The sequence below is a fragment of the Cheilinus undulatus genome, linkage group 20, assembly GCF_018320785.1.
Source record: "Cheilinus undulatus linkage group 20, ASM1832078v1, whole genome shotgun sequence".
In the NCBI taxonomy this organism is placed as follows: domain Eukaryota; kingdom Metazoa; phylum Chordata; class Actinopteri; order Labriformes; family Labridae; genus Cheilinus; species Cheilinus undulatus.
The window spans coordinates 29,735,236-29,750,456 of NC_054884.1; positions in this window are offsets into that span (position 1 = coordinate 29,735,236).

Genomic DNA, 15,221 nt, shown 5'->3' on the forward strand with positions numbered 1-15,221 from the left:
GGGACCTTTTTCATAGCTCTAGGAACGATCAGAAGAAAGCAGCCCTTTTATCTTTGGTGCATACAGAATAAGTGGAAACAATGATTGTTCTAAGATAACTTAAAAAATAATACCCTACCAACACTCGGAGAACCCTGAGGAAGAAAAACGCACAGTGATTGGCTCAGATACATCTGTTTTTGATCAGTCAAACATGAGTCAATGTGGCATCTTTAAAAACATGAATACGTTAAGGCAGAGCTTTGAGAAATGGTCCGAAACAGGGACAACTGAAATAACTCTAGCTTTAAGTGTTCAGTGCCGTTACTCAGCAAACACACTGCTTGATGCAGCGCTATGCAATGTGATAAAAGGTGTTAGAAAATGATGAAATACCATAAGTTATGGCAAAATGGCATAATGCACTATGATAGGACATGATACAAGGGGATATAATAAAGAAAAAGGATACGAAACAAATCCTTATCATACACTACAAAAAAGCCCTCTGTGGGATAAGAGGTGATTCAATGCCATACCACGTCTTAACTGTTACAAGGAGATATGACATGCCATGTGAAATTTTGAATTAAAATACAACACGGCACACAACTTTTAGGCAAGTTTGGGCCAAAAATTGAAGCTGCTTTAAGGCGTAGATGTGGCGAGTAGGCCGCCTGAGGGGAAAACAATGCAATATAATGCAATGCTGCGATAAGATGGGAGAGGAATTCGATTGGGGTATGATACCATTTAATACGATGCTATGCAATGAGATACAGTGAAAAAGAAAAATGGCTCCCATCCATTTTTCCCAGGTTGGGAACCACTACATGCAATATGATGTAGCACAGTGCAGTAGGCAATCAGTAGATGGATATGCTACTATGCATTACTACACCATACCATATATTAAGTTCCATGGTGTTATGTGAAGTTTAAGCTGTAAACCGCTACTATATGATACAGAACTGTGTGATAAAATGCAATGCAATTCGATACAATATGATACAAACCATTGGATATGATTGATATGACTTTCCATTGTGTTATTTCACTATATAACATGTTATGCTGCATTTATTATGGCAGCATAACATGTTTGGAGTCAGGCTACAATTTAATCACTACTAACAGATTTTTACACACAGAATTTGAGGAGTGATAAGATAACAGGTTAAGGGGCCGGGCAGCCGGGGTTCAAACCGGCCTTGTGGCACTTTCCCGCATCTCTCTCCCCCGCTCTCTCGTTCCTGTTTCTGATTCTATCCACCTCTCTGTCAATAAAGGCACAAAAAGCTCCAAATAAATCTTTAAAAAAAAAAAAAAAAGATAACAGCTTAAACCCGTAGTCAGAGCCAACAGGTGGATGCAGGGGTGGAGGTGGGTTAAAATGACAGCACAGTGCAGAGCTGGTAATTGCAGAGCAGAAGAGACCAGAAATCTTGCAGCTTAAATAGACCACTAATTTAGGAGGATGTGAGTCGTGATTTGAGTTAGATGCATGTCAGGTGTGAATCATTGCGCTCGAGATGTTGACAGAAATAACTCGCCAGCTTCGTTTCATACTGTGAATGGGTAAAAAGTAATGCAAGTTATCTACACAGGGAAATCTTCAAAAATCAAAAATTCTAATTTGAACCGACAAGAGCAAACTGAATACTCCAACTCCTTAACATCACTTTAGCATTCCTATTGGGAATGCAATCACCAACAAAATGGAAATAGATGCCACATCGTGGTTGTTATGAAATTTTTCCCAAAAATGGCAATATAACATTAATGTTTCAGTACTTTTACTGCCTGTTTATTTGGAAACAAAATAAGTAGTTGGTACTAATTTAAGATATGCAAGCAAAATAGTTACATACACAGTAATACAAAAGTGGTACTAACATTTTTTTTTTTACTTATTTTGTGAAACACATCCTCTTAAGATATTTTTAAGATATACTTCAGGCCTTTATTCAGAGAGCAGGACAGTGGATAAGGAGGGGACAGACATGGAGGAGAGCCACAGGCCTGGGCCACCTGTGCACATGGGACACGACCAGTAACTAAAACACCTCTGTGCATACACAGTTTTATAACGCCTTAGCTTTCTATATACTTGACAATGATGCACCTGCCTGGCACAAAATATATTAGTATGCTAACATGGAGCAGGTTGTAGTATTTATGTGTAATTTTCAAGGGCGATTTTGGTCATTTCCCATCAGGAGACAGCTGTGTGTGTCTGCACAAACCTGAAATAACATTCATCTGTGACTGTACATGATGTAATTCAGTTTATCTATCTCTGTTATTTGGCATTGTTTCATTCTTCTAAAGCTAACTGTCCAATTTGGTCCAAGCTGAGTTTGAACAGTGAATATTGGAAAAGTGAAATATATTTGCATACTCTTGGCTGTTGAACAGTCAATCATCCCAGTGTCAGGCAAAGTGCCTCTCAAGGGGTCATGAGTGGGTTCTGCTCTCAGGTTTGCCTCCTCCAGGCCCAAGATAACCAGGACGAGGAGCAGCGCTGAGACATATATTAGCATAAACCCTTCCCTCTCACTGCTCCGCTCCCTCACTCTGTCTGCCCTTCACACATTCACTGACAGATCCTGTTTCCTCTATGTTGAAACTAATTGGCCCCCTTCAGAACCCAGCCTTTACACTCGATTACCTTTCCCTCCTTTAGTGTACAAGAGAAGCTGAGTTGGTTTGTGTGCTTTAGAGCCACTAGCTTTGGTGTTGAACTCCTGGTGAGTCAGGAAAACCTCAATGCTTGGAGAAACAGGTGCACACATTTAGCCATTAATAGTTCTGAGTGTCTTTATTGAGTCAGCCCAATAGCATATCTACTGACTGTGCGATATTCTAAGGGCTGTTCACTTTAGGAGTCTATGGCAATCAGGGTGTGCTTTGTGAAGTAGGAACAGTCTGCATGGAAATGTAGGAGATGTTTGCAGCCATAATATGTAGGCATATATGAAGTTTGACTGTTTCTTTAATTCACATTAATTTACAGTGTAAGCTGCCTTCTGAACTGATTTCAGATGGTTTGTTATCTACAACCCCAGCACCAAAAAAGCTGGGTCGCTGTGTAAAATGTAAATAAAAACAGACTGCATGGTTAACAAATCTCATAAGCTCACATTTTATTCACAATAGAACATAAAAAAACATATCAGATGTTGAATCTGAGACTTTCTACCATGAGTTTCATGAGTTTGTGTGTGAATATAGCCTGAGTATAAAAAGTCCTTTGAGTAGTCAGACAACTAGAAAATCGGTACACAAGCTCATGTTTGACTTCTCTTGTTTCCCGACTGCTCATTTCTTTCTTCTTCTTTTTTGTTTTTACCAAAACAAAAAGAAATACATGTAATCATGAGTCATTTTCTTGTTTAACCTTTATTTAACCAGATAGTCCCTTGAGATTATAATCTCTTTTCAAGGGAGACTTGACCAAGACATCACACCTTGTAAAACACTTTTCTGATTCAAAGTTGTAAAGGCTTTTTCTATCGACCAGTTTAAACAGAAATGTGCTAATACTTGTGTTACTCTTGAACAGTGGGTAGCTAAAGGTTTAGCAAAGAATATTTAATCACATCTTTATTCAACAAATATGCATAATGCATAAATAAGACAGATTATACTTTATGTTTACACAAAACATTCATCAATATTGAGCTAGCTCTAGCTGCTAATGCTAGAAAGTTAACAACCGCTAGCTTGAATCATGCTCTAGTCGGGTTTAATTGCTGTAATACATTTGTTCAGTTTAAGTACGCTTAATGTAAGTCCAATCTTTTATGCTTTGATGTATTGTGAGGATATATTAGCATAAATTACTTAATAAACTCCCAGTGTTAGCTGGTTAGCTAGCAATTGCTTGTGCTAGCAACTATTAGCATAGCTCCCTTTTGATGTAATTTGCTGCATACTTTTTACAAGGTCGGATGATTTGTTTGTTTGAAACTTGCAACGTGAAAATCTTCTCATATTGAAACTCAACATCGCCACACTATAAGGTATTCACTCACCCATCCACATGATTAAAATCAGGTGTTCCAATCACTTCCATGGCTACAGGTGTATAAAATCAGGCTCCTAGGCATGCAGACTGTTTCTACAAACTTTTGTGAAAGAATGGGTCGCTCTCAGGAGCTCAGTGAATTCCAGCGTGGTACTGTGATAGGACGCCACCTGTGCAACAAGTCCAGTCCTGACATTTCCTTGCTCCTAAATATTCCACAGTCAGCTGTCAGTGGTGTTTTAACAAAGTGGAAGTGATTGGGAACAACAGCAACTCAGCCACGAAGTGGTAGGCCACGTAAAATGATGGAGCGGGGTCAGCGGATGCTGAGGTGCAGAGGTCACCAACCTTCTGCAGAGTCAATCACTACAGCCCTCCAAACTTCATGTGGCCTTCAGATTAGCTCAAGAACAGTGCATAGAGAGCTTCATGGAATGGGTTTCCATGGCCGAGCAGCTGCATCCAAGCTATACATCACCAAGAGCAATGCAAAGCGTCAGATGCAGTGGTGTAAAGCACACCGCCTAGAGCAGTGGAGACTCGTTCTCTGCAGTGACGAATCACGCTTCTCCATCTGGCAATCTGATGGACAGGTCTGGGTTTAGCTGTTGCCAGGAGAGCAGTATTTGTCTGACTGCACTGTGCCAAGTGTAAAGTTTGGTGGAGGGGGGATTATGCTGTGGGGTTGTTTTTCAGGAGCTGGGCTTGGCCCCTTAGTTCCAGTGAAACGAACTCTGAATGCTTCAGTATACCAAGAGATTTTGGACAATTCCATGCTCCCCACTTTGTGGGAACAGTTTGGGGATGGCCCCTTCCTGTTCTACCATGACTGTGCACCAGTGCACAAAGCAAGGTCCATAAAGACATGGATGGGAGAGTTTGGTGTGGATGAACTTGACTGGCCTGCACAGAGTCCTGACTTCAACCCGACAGAACACCTTAGGGATGAATTAGAAGGGAGACTGAGAGCACAAATGCGCTTCTGAAAGAATGGTTCAAAATTCCCATAAACACACTCCTTAACCTTGTGGAAAGCCTTCCCAGAAGAGTTGAAGCTGTTATAGCGGCAAAGGGTGGACTGATGTCGTATTAAACCCCATGGATTAAGAATGGGATATCACTAACCTTCATATGTGAGTCAAGGCAGGTGAGCGAATACTTTTGGCAATATAGTGTAATTAAAAATTGCAAGACTCAGCAAATTTTCAGTTTTTATTCTGAAAATTCTACTGTTTAACCACTTACCGTAACCTCTGCCAGCAAGCAGAAAATATACATCATCATACGTCAAGCATCGTGGTTTTCCTGGTCAGTATGTTATTCTAGTTCCGCCTTGGGCCACGTGCGCCACTTCCCACCCCACGGTCGAGGTCGCCCCATTGTAGAGGTCTGCAATGGATGAGCCCAAAATGTCCCACAATAGAGCTGCAGCCAGATACCTCCTAAGTATTCCTGAAGAGAATAACGTTTATACTTACTTGGACTTGTGAAGAAAAACAAAAGACTATTGAAGGACTTGTTGACCAATCCCAATCAGTAACTCAAGGAAATCATGAAGTATATTCAAACAAAATTTCAGATCAAATTTTTATCCATCCCCAGGGATGAGAAAGTTATCCAGGCTTAAGCCTGTCAGAGCTGATTGCTGTCATTTTGCAGCAAATTAATATAGATACTTACTAATACTGTCATCTCTATCCAGCAGAATGACAGCAGCACATGCTGTACAGTAAACACGCAGGCTGACAGAAACAGTGAGTCGGTTCTTTCACTGAAACAGAACGCAGAGAAACGAGTTAAGAGACAACATTATAAATGAAGAGCAAAAAAGAGGAGCCTGAAAAGAAAGTTCGAGGATCGTTTTGATGTTTTTTTTTGTCAAAGCAAGTCTCTATTTTCACTTCTGTCTCGCTGCTGCCGCTGCTGTCTTTTCTTCTTCTCTGTTTGTTTTGTGTGTGACTCATCTTACATTCTGCCTCTATCTTTGTCTTTCAGTCTCAGTCTGTAACTGTCTCTTTAGTTGTTTTCCTCTTGTCAGCCTCCCTCGCCATCTTTCCCACAAAGAGACACACATATGCATGCACACACTCGTTGCTGTCATTTTATCATTGTTTGAAGAACATCCCAGAGGTCTCAGACATAATAAGCTCTTAAAACTGTTTATTAAGTCTGCAGTCTGACGTTCGCAGAACTCACTGTACACCTCCACAGGCTCGGGCCGATAAACACACAAACATGGATCTTTACATGCAGACGCACAATCACACTAAGATAGGGCGAGCATGGGATCAACACTTGGGTTTCTGCTCTGTTATTGGCCCGCTAACACCGGAAAAAAAAATGAATTAGCTGCAAATGTAGAAACTATCCTGCTTATTCCTAGCCCCTTACCATGTGTGAATTCTGTGAGTAACTACTAAAATATTTCTGGTTAATTCTGATAGACAAAGAAGAATAATACGTCTGATTTTCATCTGTTACACCTCAGTGGGATGAAGTGATAACTACTCTGCCTTCTTCTGTCCAGGCCAAGAAATGGCCTCAGGATAACGTATGGCCTGCTAGCATGTTTAGCTAGCTTCATTATCTTTTGTGTAGTAAGGTTGATCATGTCTTGTTGACATGCAACCTTATATACTTGTAAGCAGACAGGGCCTTAAAATCTTACATCACAACACCTGGCTTATATTACCCCAGTTCCAAAATGTTGGGGAACTGGGTAAAATGTAAATAAAAACAGAATGCAATCATTTTCAAATCTAAAAAAAAAAACACTATTTTTTTTCACAATTGGTCATAAACAGAATATCAGGTGCAAAAACTGAGACATTTTACCATTTCATGACATATACAAGCTCATTTTGAATTTGATGGCAGCAACACATCTCAAAAAAGCAGGGACGGTGGTACTGACATTCTGTGGTCGGTGACCACAGAACAGTTTTCCATTTGCCTAAGTTGATTTTAAATGAGCTTTGGCCCTGAGAAGACTCTGGACTAAGTGGAACTAATGAAAAACAGCTGGAAAAGTAGGTGGTACTGGGGGAAAAACAGAACAAAAAGAGCAAATTTTGATTCAACCAACCACAGAACAGTTCTCCTTTTTTCCTGAGTCGATTTTAAATAAGCTTTGGCCCTGAAAAGACTCTGGGCTAAGCGGTACAAATGGAAAACAGCTGGAGGAGCATTTTGCAAATAATTAGGTCAACTGGCAACAGGTAAGTAACATGACTGGCTATAAAATTTACATTTTTGAGAGGATGAGCCTCTCAGAAGTAAAGATGGACAGAGGCTCACTAATCTGCAAAATTCAAAACAATTTCCAAAAAATGCTCCACAACATGAAATTGTAACGACTTTGTATATCCCACCATCTGCAGTGCATTATATCATCTAAAGGTTCAGAGAATCTGGAGAAATCTCTGTGCACAAATCATAAGGCCAAAAGTCAATACTGGATCCTTATGATCTTTGGGCCCTCATGCAGCGCTGCATTAAAACAGGCATGGTTCTGTATTGGAAATTACTCTATAGGTTTAGGGCCACTACTAAAAATCGTTAGTTCACCATGCCATCCACAAATGCAAGTCAAAGCTGTACAATGCAAAGATGAAGCCATTTGTGAACACAATCCAGAAACACTACAGTCTTTTCTGGGGCAGAGCTCATTTAAAATGGACTGAGGTAAAATGGAAAACTGTTCTGTGGTCAGCTGAATCAAAATTTCAAATTCTTTTTGAAGCTGCTGTTCCCTTCCTCTCTCTCATCCATGTTTTGTGCTGCTAACTTCTACTTGTACAATTATTCTCTGTCACTGGCTGCAAATTTGTTATCAAAGCCCCACCCCTGTAACTGCAGCCTCCCTTTATGACTTCAAGCCACATAGAGATGTGCTGCTCTGCCCTGCCCGTCTCTATTACTTTAAAGGTATTTGAATTGTAAAGTCTTTTCAACAAAAACTGCCCTCCTTAAAGAATATTTACGTTTTGTTTACTGTTTTGTAAACACACCATTTGGAGTGCAGTTCTGCTAAATTCAAAAGTACAGGTAAGCAGCTGAAGAAGGCGATGCTCAGCATTTTGTCTCTACATGTCATCTTTTGTTATTGTTTTGATGGAGAGCCCCCTGGCAGTAGAATTACTGTCTGTTTAATAAATCTGTACAAAACCCCACACAACTATTTAACCTCTTTTTTCTGATTTTGAGGAAAGTGGGTCAAATTTTATGGAAACATTGTTCCTAAAGCCCTTCACAGATGAAACAACAGCGGTGTAATGAAGTTTAACAAGTCATTAAGCCTTTGTACTCACACGCTGCATCTGCAAAGGTGAAGTAGTGGTGTCCCTGTGTGGTTTCAAATTCTGTTATGTGTTAGGAGATTCACACACACACACAAACACAGCATGGTTATGCCCTCTTACACATACACACTACCAAGTTGTTCCCCTATTATGCCTTTGTCACTACCTTAGTTGTAAGATCAGGAGAGAGGAGACTTTCTCTAATTCTGCTACCATGAGTTACTCATCACAGACATTTCCTAAAGGGTAAGTATCCCACCTTATTTTGGCTGCATTTGTGCACCACACCTTTGCTAAACTGCTGCTGCTAAGTTTAGCTATTATTAGCTTTTTAGCCTTGTTTGCTATGCAGCAAGCAGTACTATGAGCTCACCCTGCCAAAGTTATTAAATATGTCTGCACAGCAAATTTGAACAGGAGCTTTAATCCCGTGAGACAGAGTTTATCAAACTCAAGGCAGAGGTAGAGCTTAGTGAGAGACAGCCTTTACAAGAAAACCGCCTTGATAGAGTTGCTCCTGTCATCAGTCTGACCTCTGTTTGCCTCAAGGCCAGTGTTTCGTCCTGGCCTGCTGTCCTGCAGGTCTAGATTCCTGTTCCTCCATGAGTCCAAAAGCTCCTGTATAAATAATTGTTTTATGAAAATACGAGTTAGCAAAACCAGTCTCCTTTGGGCCTGGAGCAATCCAAATTTCATCAGTTAACTGGTTTACAACTTACATATACTCGCATACAATTTAAGCAGATTTCTAGCATTATGATTTTATAGCTCAGCTTTTCTGAAACTATATTATGCTCCAGCCTAATATGAGATCTTAAGATTTTTGGGGGGTCACCAAAACCCTTGTACATTCATAAAATGAGACTCAGATATTTAGCTTGTATTTATCATTGTATTTCTTAAATCGGGAATTTCATTGTTAATCCTTTGCATTTAGATACGTTAAAACTACTCAGGAAGTTTTTGTAGGGTTATAAAGTACCATTTTGGAGCCACTGCAATTTATCTTGTTTTAATCAGACATCTGTAAAGTCACTTAAATTTTGTTTTCTAATATTTAAATCTGTAAACTTATTTTGTGGCCCAACAAACTCTTTCCAAATAGTGTTAATGACTCTGAAGTTGCTGATAAATTCTGAAACTAAGAGGTCAGTGGCATAGTAGAATGTTTAGAAGGAGTGTCACCACTTAATCCAACACCATTTAAACTATGACACTGGTTATATACACCAGGCTAAATAAATGATAAACAGGCGACATGAGTTAAAACTTCCAGCTGTTTTGTCTTAAAATAACAAACATGCAATCCATTATCTTTAGATAAATTCAGTGGTTTTTTTAATTTCTGATTTTTCGTAATTGTAAATGACCTCTTGTGGTCCCTCCTTCAGTACCTCTTGGGCCCACCAGTGGGCCCTGGCTGGGAAGCACTGCACTAGCTGATTTGGCCATACTATGAGACCGCAAGCAGCCTGCACAGCTGCCCAGGATCACTCTTGTCATACGGTTTTACTTGGCGGAGAACGCCCTGCTCAAAAGATTTCCCCTGGGTCAGTCAAGCAGCACGCTTTGACTTTTCAGGAAGCGCATTGCTAGGAACCCCCATATGGATAGCTACATCGATGTAGATTGAATACTATAAAATTAGTTGATAAGTACTTAAACCATACTATCATGAATCTGAATATGAGGGTGCAACAAGCTTTATGCTATAAAGGAGGAGGCTGGGGTGGAGGAGGTTAACTTTTTCCAGCAGCAGCATAGTGCATCACCACTAATGCAAGCAGGGATCAGTGAGAATTATGTCATTTCAAATACACCCCTAAGTTGAGAGAAAGAGCTGTGATTGGCTGTGGGAGCTGGGAGGCAATCAGCTGCCCATCAGCTGATCACAGCAGGAATATACTATGTATTGCATGGACTAACACTAGGCTTCATTAAGTCTCAATTTTGCACCTCTGACATTGCACAGAGCTAATTATAGGTTAGACTTGAATGGCCAATCAGATGTCTAGATACAGCCCTTCACCCCTGTATAGTAGTTGCATTTACACAGAGCAAAGGCACAAGGGAAAGACTAGTTAAAATCCTGGCATGTTTAAAACGTATGATCCCAGATCAGGGATTCCGACTAATCAAAGCAGTAAAATATTTACACTTGGTCGCAGATTTCCTGGTGGTTGGGCTGAGCTCCATGTACGCAGACGGCCCAGCTCCAAGTTCAGTCTGCATGTCTCACCCTCACCCTCATACCTGTTTCTGACTCTATCCACTTTCCACAACTTTAGAAATAAAGAATCTAATAATACCCCTTAAAAAATTACACTGACACAACAAACTTGAGGATTCATTGGACCAATAATTATTTGCAACAAGCCTTAAAAAAGGACATCCAGAGGTAAATCTGGTCTAAAACGAGGCCTAAAATCATCTTGTTTGTGCCAGCCTCAAGCTGAAAATGCACTGTTTTCTTCTGCATTTGTTGTCTCTGATTGTGTTGTTTACTTTTCTACACTGATCGGCTTTTGAAGTGAGTCAGCCATAAATTTCCTTCTTTAAGATTCCTGCAGCATGATTCTTTAATGTGAAAAAGTTCTAATATCTTTTGGGCTTTTTTGGTGTTTTTGGCTTGATTTGTTTATGAATTTGCAGCATGTTTCTTTTTGCATTCATGAGAGGTTTCTCTTTGAATGATTTATGCTTTCAAACCCTTAAGACTGGAATAAACAATCAAGTATAGAGAACCCTGATTGGCTGTTCTTATGTTTGTGCGTCACTCTCCCATCACCTAATTGACTTCTTGGTGTTTCCTCCCATGGTGATAATCTCCAATCAACCATCTGCCGTGTCATCTTTCCTACTCTGTCCTTCCCTCCGTCCCTTCAACAAGTCCCCACTCTTCTCCCTGCCAAAATGCAACATTTCTTTAAAGCAGCTATTAAACACAACAGTAAAAAAGGGAGATAAGTCCACAATTAGTTGTGCACTGTCATCTTTTAGCTCCAACATGCATGAGATTATGTGAGTGTATTTTTGTGGAAAAGGGCCCACCTGTGATGGAGGTAATAGGCCAGGACAGATGGCCTCCTCTCCCACCAACCCTTCCACATTTACCGGCCCACCCACACCCACACATTTACACACATACAGTCGCCTGGAGTGCAGCCTCAGTGTTTGGACGCGCTTGTTGGTGCCTGCTCCAGTACTAGCCTTATTCTGTCGCTCAGAGCAGCAGGAGAGAGATACATCTGTGCCGCGTTCGGCTTCTGATGTTGGCACAGAAATAGAAGTAAAAGCAGCCGGCGTTTGAACCGACCATTCAGCTCGGTGACATCGCCGGGTAAAAATAAGCCGTCTGTCTGTCTGGGACCGGCCGGGCTCTTTGCTGTTTGGTATTGAGTCAAACATCGGCCTGTCATAACCTGCTTCACATCATACGGTGATGGGGCGAACCACAGGTGTTCTAACAATCAGACGAGACTGAATGAAGTATCGATTGATTTCAACGCTGCCATCTTGAGAGGTCGACTTCAATTTAATTTCTCTCATCATGATCGAATTTGTCATCTTCTCACTCAGATTTGGCAGCCAAGAGGCAAGGCCGCCCATAAGGGGGGATAAAGGGGAGGGCTGTCAGGGGCCCAGCCAAATTGGGTTACAAATGTGTCAGCAAATCATGGTCCACTGCAAAGTTAAGCTGTGATAACCATTTATTTTTAACCTGAATAATAATCACTCTTATCTAAGCAGTGGCAAAAACTGACATAAAAAGCAAAAAAGCAGAAAAAAAGGCAAAACAATGGCCAACAAAAACCCCAGGATAAATGGGTTACAAGTGGCAAAAAGGGAAAAAACAACAAACATGGGTTAGGGGCAAAAAAACAGTGGTAAAAAAATGGATAATCGTTGCAAAATGGGCATAAAGTGGCAAAACAGTAGCCAAAATAATAGCATCAAAGGGTCTAAACAGCAAACATGGGTTAAGAATGCCAAAAATTGACAGAAAGTAGCAAATGTGGGCAAAATGTGGCAATAAAATGGATGAAAGCAGAAAAAATGTGGCAAAACATAAGTTCAAACAGGTAAATGAAGTAAAAAGAAGTGGCAAGAATGGGCAAAAATTGGCAAAACAGCAGGCAATAAGTGGTATAAAAGGATGAATAACAGAAATATTTGGTTCAAGTGGCAAAAATAATTTGCAAACATGAGTGAAAAGTGGCAAAATTTTTGGGAAAAGCAGAAACAATGGGTTAAAAGTGGTGAAAAATGGCAAAAATGGGGGGAGGGCTGGCAAAAAGTGGTTAAGAGGGGCAAAAAAGTGGCATCAAATGGCAACAAACCACAAAAAATGGTTAAAAGTGGCAAAAAGAAGTAACAAAAATTTGCAGAAATTGTGGTGAAAAGGAGCTAAAAAGTTGCACATAAAGACCATACCAACATTAGAACCCAGAAGTAGTTACAGCTCCAGAATGAAGTAACTGTTAGCCAAGGTGCTAGCACTAGTGTTACTGATCTAACACACATGCACGGGTGTCGTCAATGTATCAAAAAATGTGGAAGGATTTTCAAGGGCTCAGCCAATTCATCACTATATCTTGCTTTTGTGGTGCTTCAATGATATCTGTCTGGCCTTGTACTATTTTCAGGAAACATGAATACTGTACAGCAGCTAAATGCATCAAAGCTTTATTCATGCAGCTGCAGACAGAGCAACAACATGATGTGGTTCATGGTCTATCTGTGCTCCTGCTAGCAGAGAAAACCCAGACTTTAGCCTTGTGTGAAGGATTATTGAAACAAAAATACCTCCTTCTTTTCAAAAGGTTTCATCTAGAAGGGTCGTGTCAGTGCAAACCAAAAATGTCTGACATAAATTGAAACTGTGTTGTCAGAGGACATAAAACTCCATTAAAATGGTATAAAAACAGCAGCACAAATGCAAACAGCCAATGGCGTACTTCGAGGGAATCATGTCGGGTTAATTTGTCCAATAAGAATCCAGGAAGGACTCATACTCTGCTTCAGACTAGTGAGTTAATTGTCTTGTCACGGTTATGTCTTGCTAAGTTGGCTGAAACAAGCAGTGTTTGTATCAGCCAATCAGATACTGGTTGAAAACTGTGAAAGCTGCGTGTACATGACATGAAACATTACGTTTTTTTTTTTTGTCACCGTCCAGTGGAGCCATGAGTCAGGCTGTTGATTTCACATTCCTCTGGCTTTTCTCCCAATCTTTCCTCTCTGAGGTCAAGTCCAACACCGTCCCCTCCAAGACTGGCACACAATAAAGTCGAGTGGATCCGCCCAAACACTCGGCAGCACTTGACAGCGGCATCGATTGGTTAATGCTAATCCCGACTCTCTGCTGATGAGAGACGCCATCGACCTGTGACAGAGGTCGTGGTTTGGTCGACTGCAGAGAGAACGTGGAGTCCGAGGCGCTGAGAATCAGGGAGTTCATCATCTTATCTGTGAGATCATCAGAATCTAAAGACAAGAAGTGACGAAAGTGATTACGTTGCTGTTCCTTCAAATCCCTCCTGTGTGTCTTCAGGTTTTATCTTTGTTTGTAATTATTAAATCATATCTTCCTCCCTGTGTTTGCTGTCTACTTTGTGTTTTCCTCCTTTGTCCGTATCCGAAGACAAAGATTGTGTTGCGAGTCACAGAGGTGGATCATTGTTGTCTCTCACTGGAGCATGCCTCAGGCGAAGAATAACCAAGGCCACAATGGAGAAATGACGAAAGCAGTAATTAGAATCTGCTCGCTATGAAATCCTAATGCAATTACATGGAGTTGTTTCAGCTCAAAACAACAAGAGGATTAAAGTTTAAATGACTCATTTGCAAAGACGAGCAATAAAACCGTCTTCAGCCATGTTATCCGGGATTGAGGGCATATAATGCAGACTTGGTCATGCATTATTAATGAGTGTTATATTAAAAGTAATATATGCAAGCTTCCTGCGTCTGCTATTACGGAGAGGAAGTGGAGCTATTGATTAAAAACTTTATCAGTCTGACACACCAGGGTTTGTGAGGCAACAGATACTGAACAGTATATTTCCTTATCACAACTGTGACAAAAAGTTAAGATGATTTTCATACACATACGTCACAATCAATATGAATCTTTACTTCACAGCATACGGTTAAATACAAACAATAGATTGCAGAATATTCTGAGAAATTGGTAAGTCAGTGGTGAGTGTTAATCGGTATTCCTGGCTACCATTACACCATGAAGACAAAAGAACACTCTAAGCAACTCAGAAAAAAAGTTATTAAAAAGTATAAGTCTGGGAATGGATACAAAAAAATTCCAAGGCACTGGATATTCCCTTGAGTTCAGTTAAATCCACCATCAAGAAATGGAAGGAACATGGCACATGTGTAAATACGCCCAGATGAGGCCGTCCTCACAGTGACTGGGCAAGAAGGAGACTTGTGAGAGAGGCCATCAAGACACTTATGACTAGCTTCAGCAGCTGAGATAGGAGAGGCTCTTAATAGAAAACAACTGATGCTAGTCAAAGCTTAATGGAAGAGTGGAAAAGAGAAAGCCACTGTTAAAGAAAACTCGCATAAAATCTCGACTAGAGTTCCCCAAGGCATATGGGAGACTCCATGGTCAAGTGGAAGAAAGTTCTTTGGTCTGATAAGACCAAAATGGTGATTTCTGGCCATCAGACAAGACACTATGTTTGGCAAACACCATGGTGCATGGTAGTGGCAGCATCATTCTGTGGGGATGCTTCTCAGCAGCTGGCCCTGGAAAGCTTGTTAAGGTAAAGGGTAAAATGAATGTGGCAAAATATAAGAAAATCCTGGAGGACAGTCTTATTCAGTCTGCAAGAGAACTATGGCTTGTGGGAAGATTTATTTTCTAGCAAGACAATGACCCGAAGCAA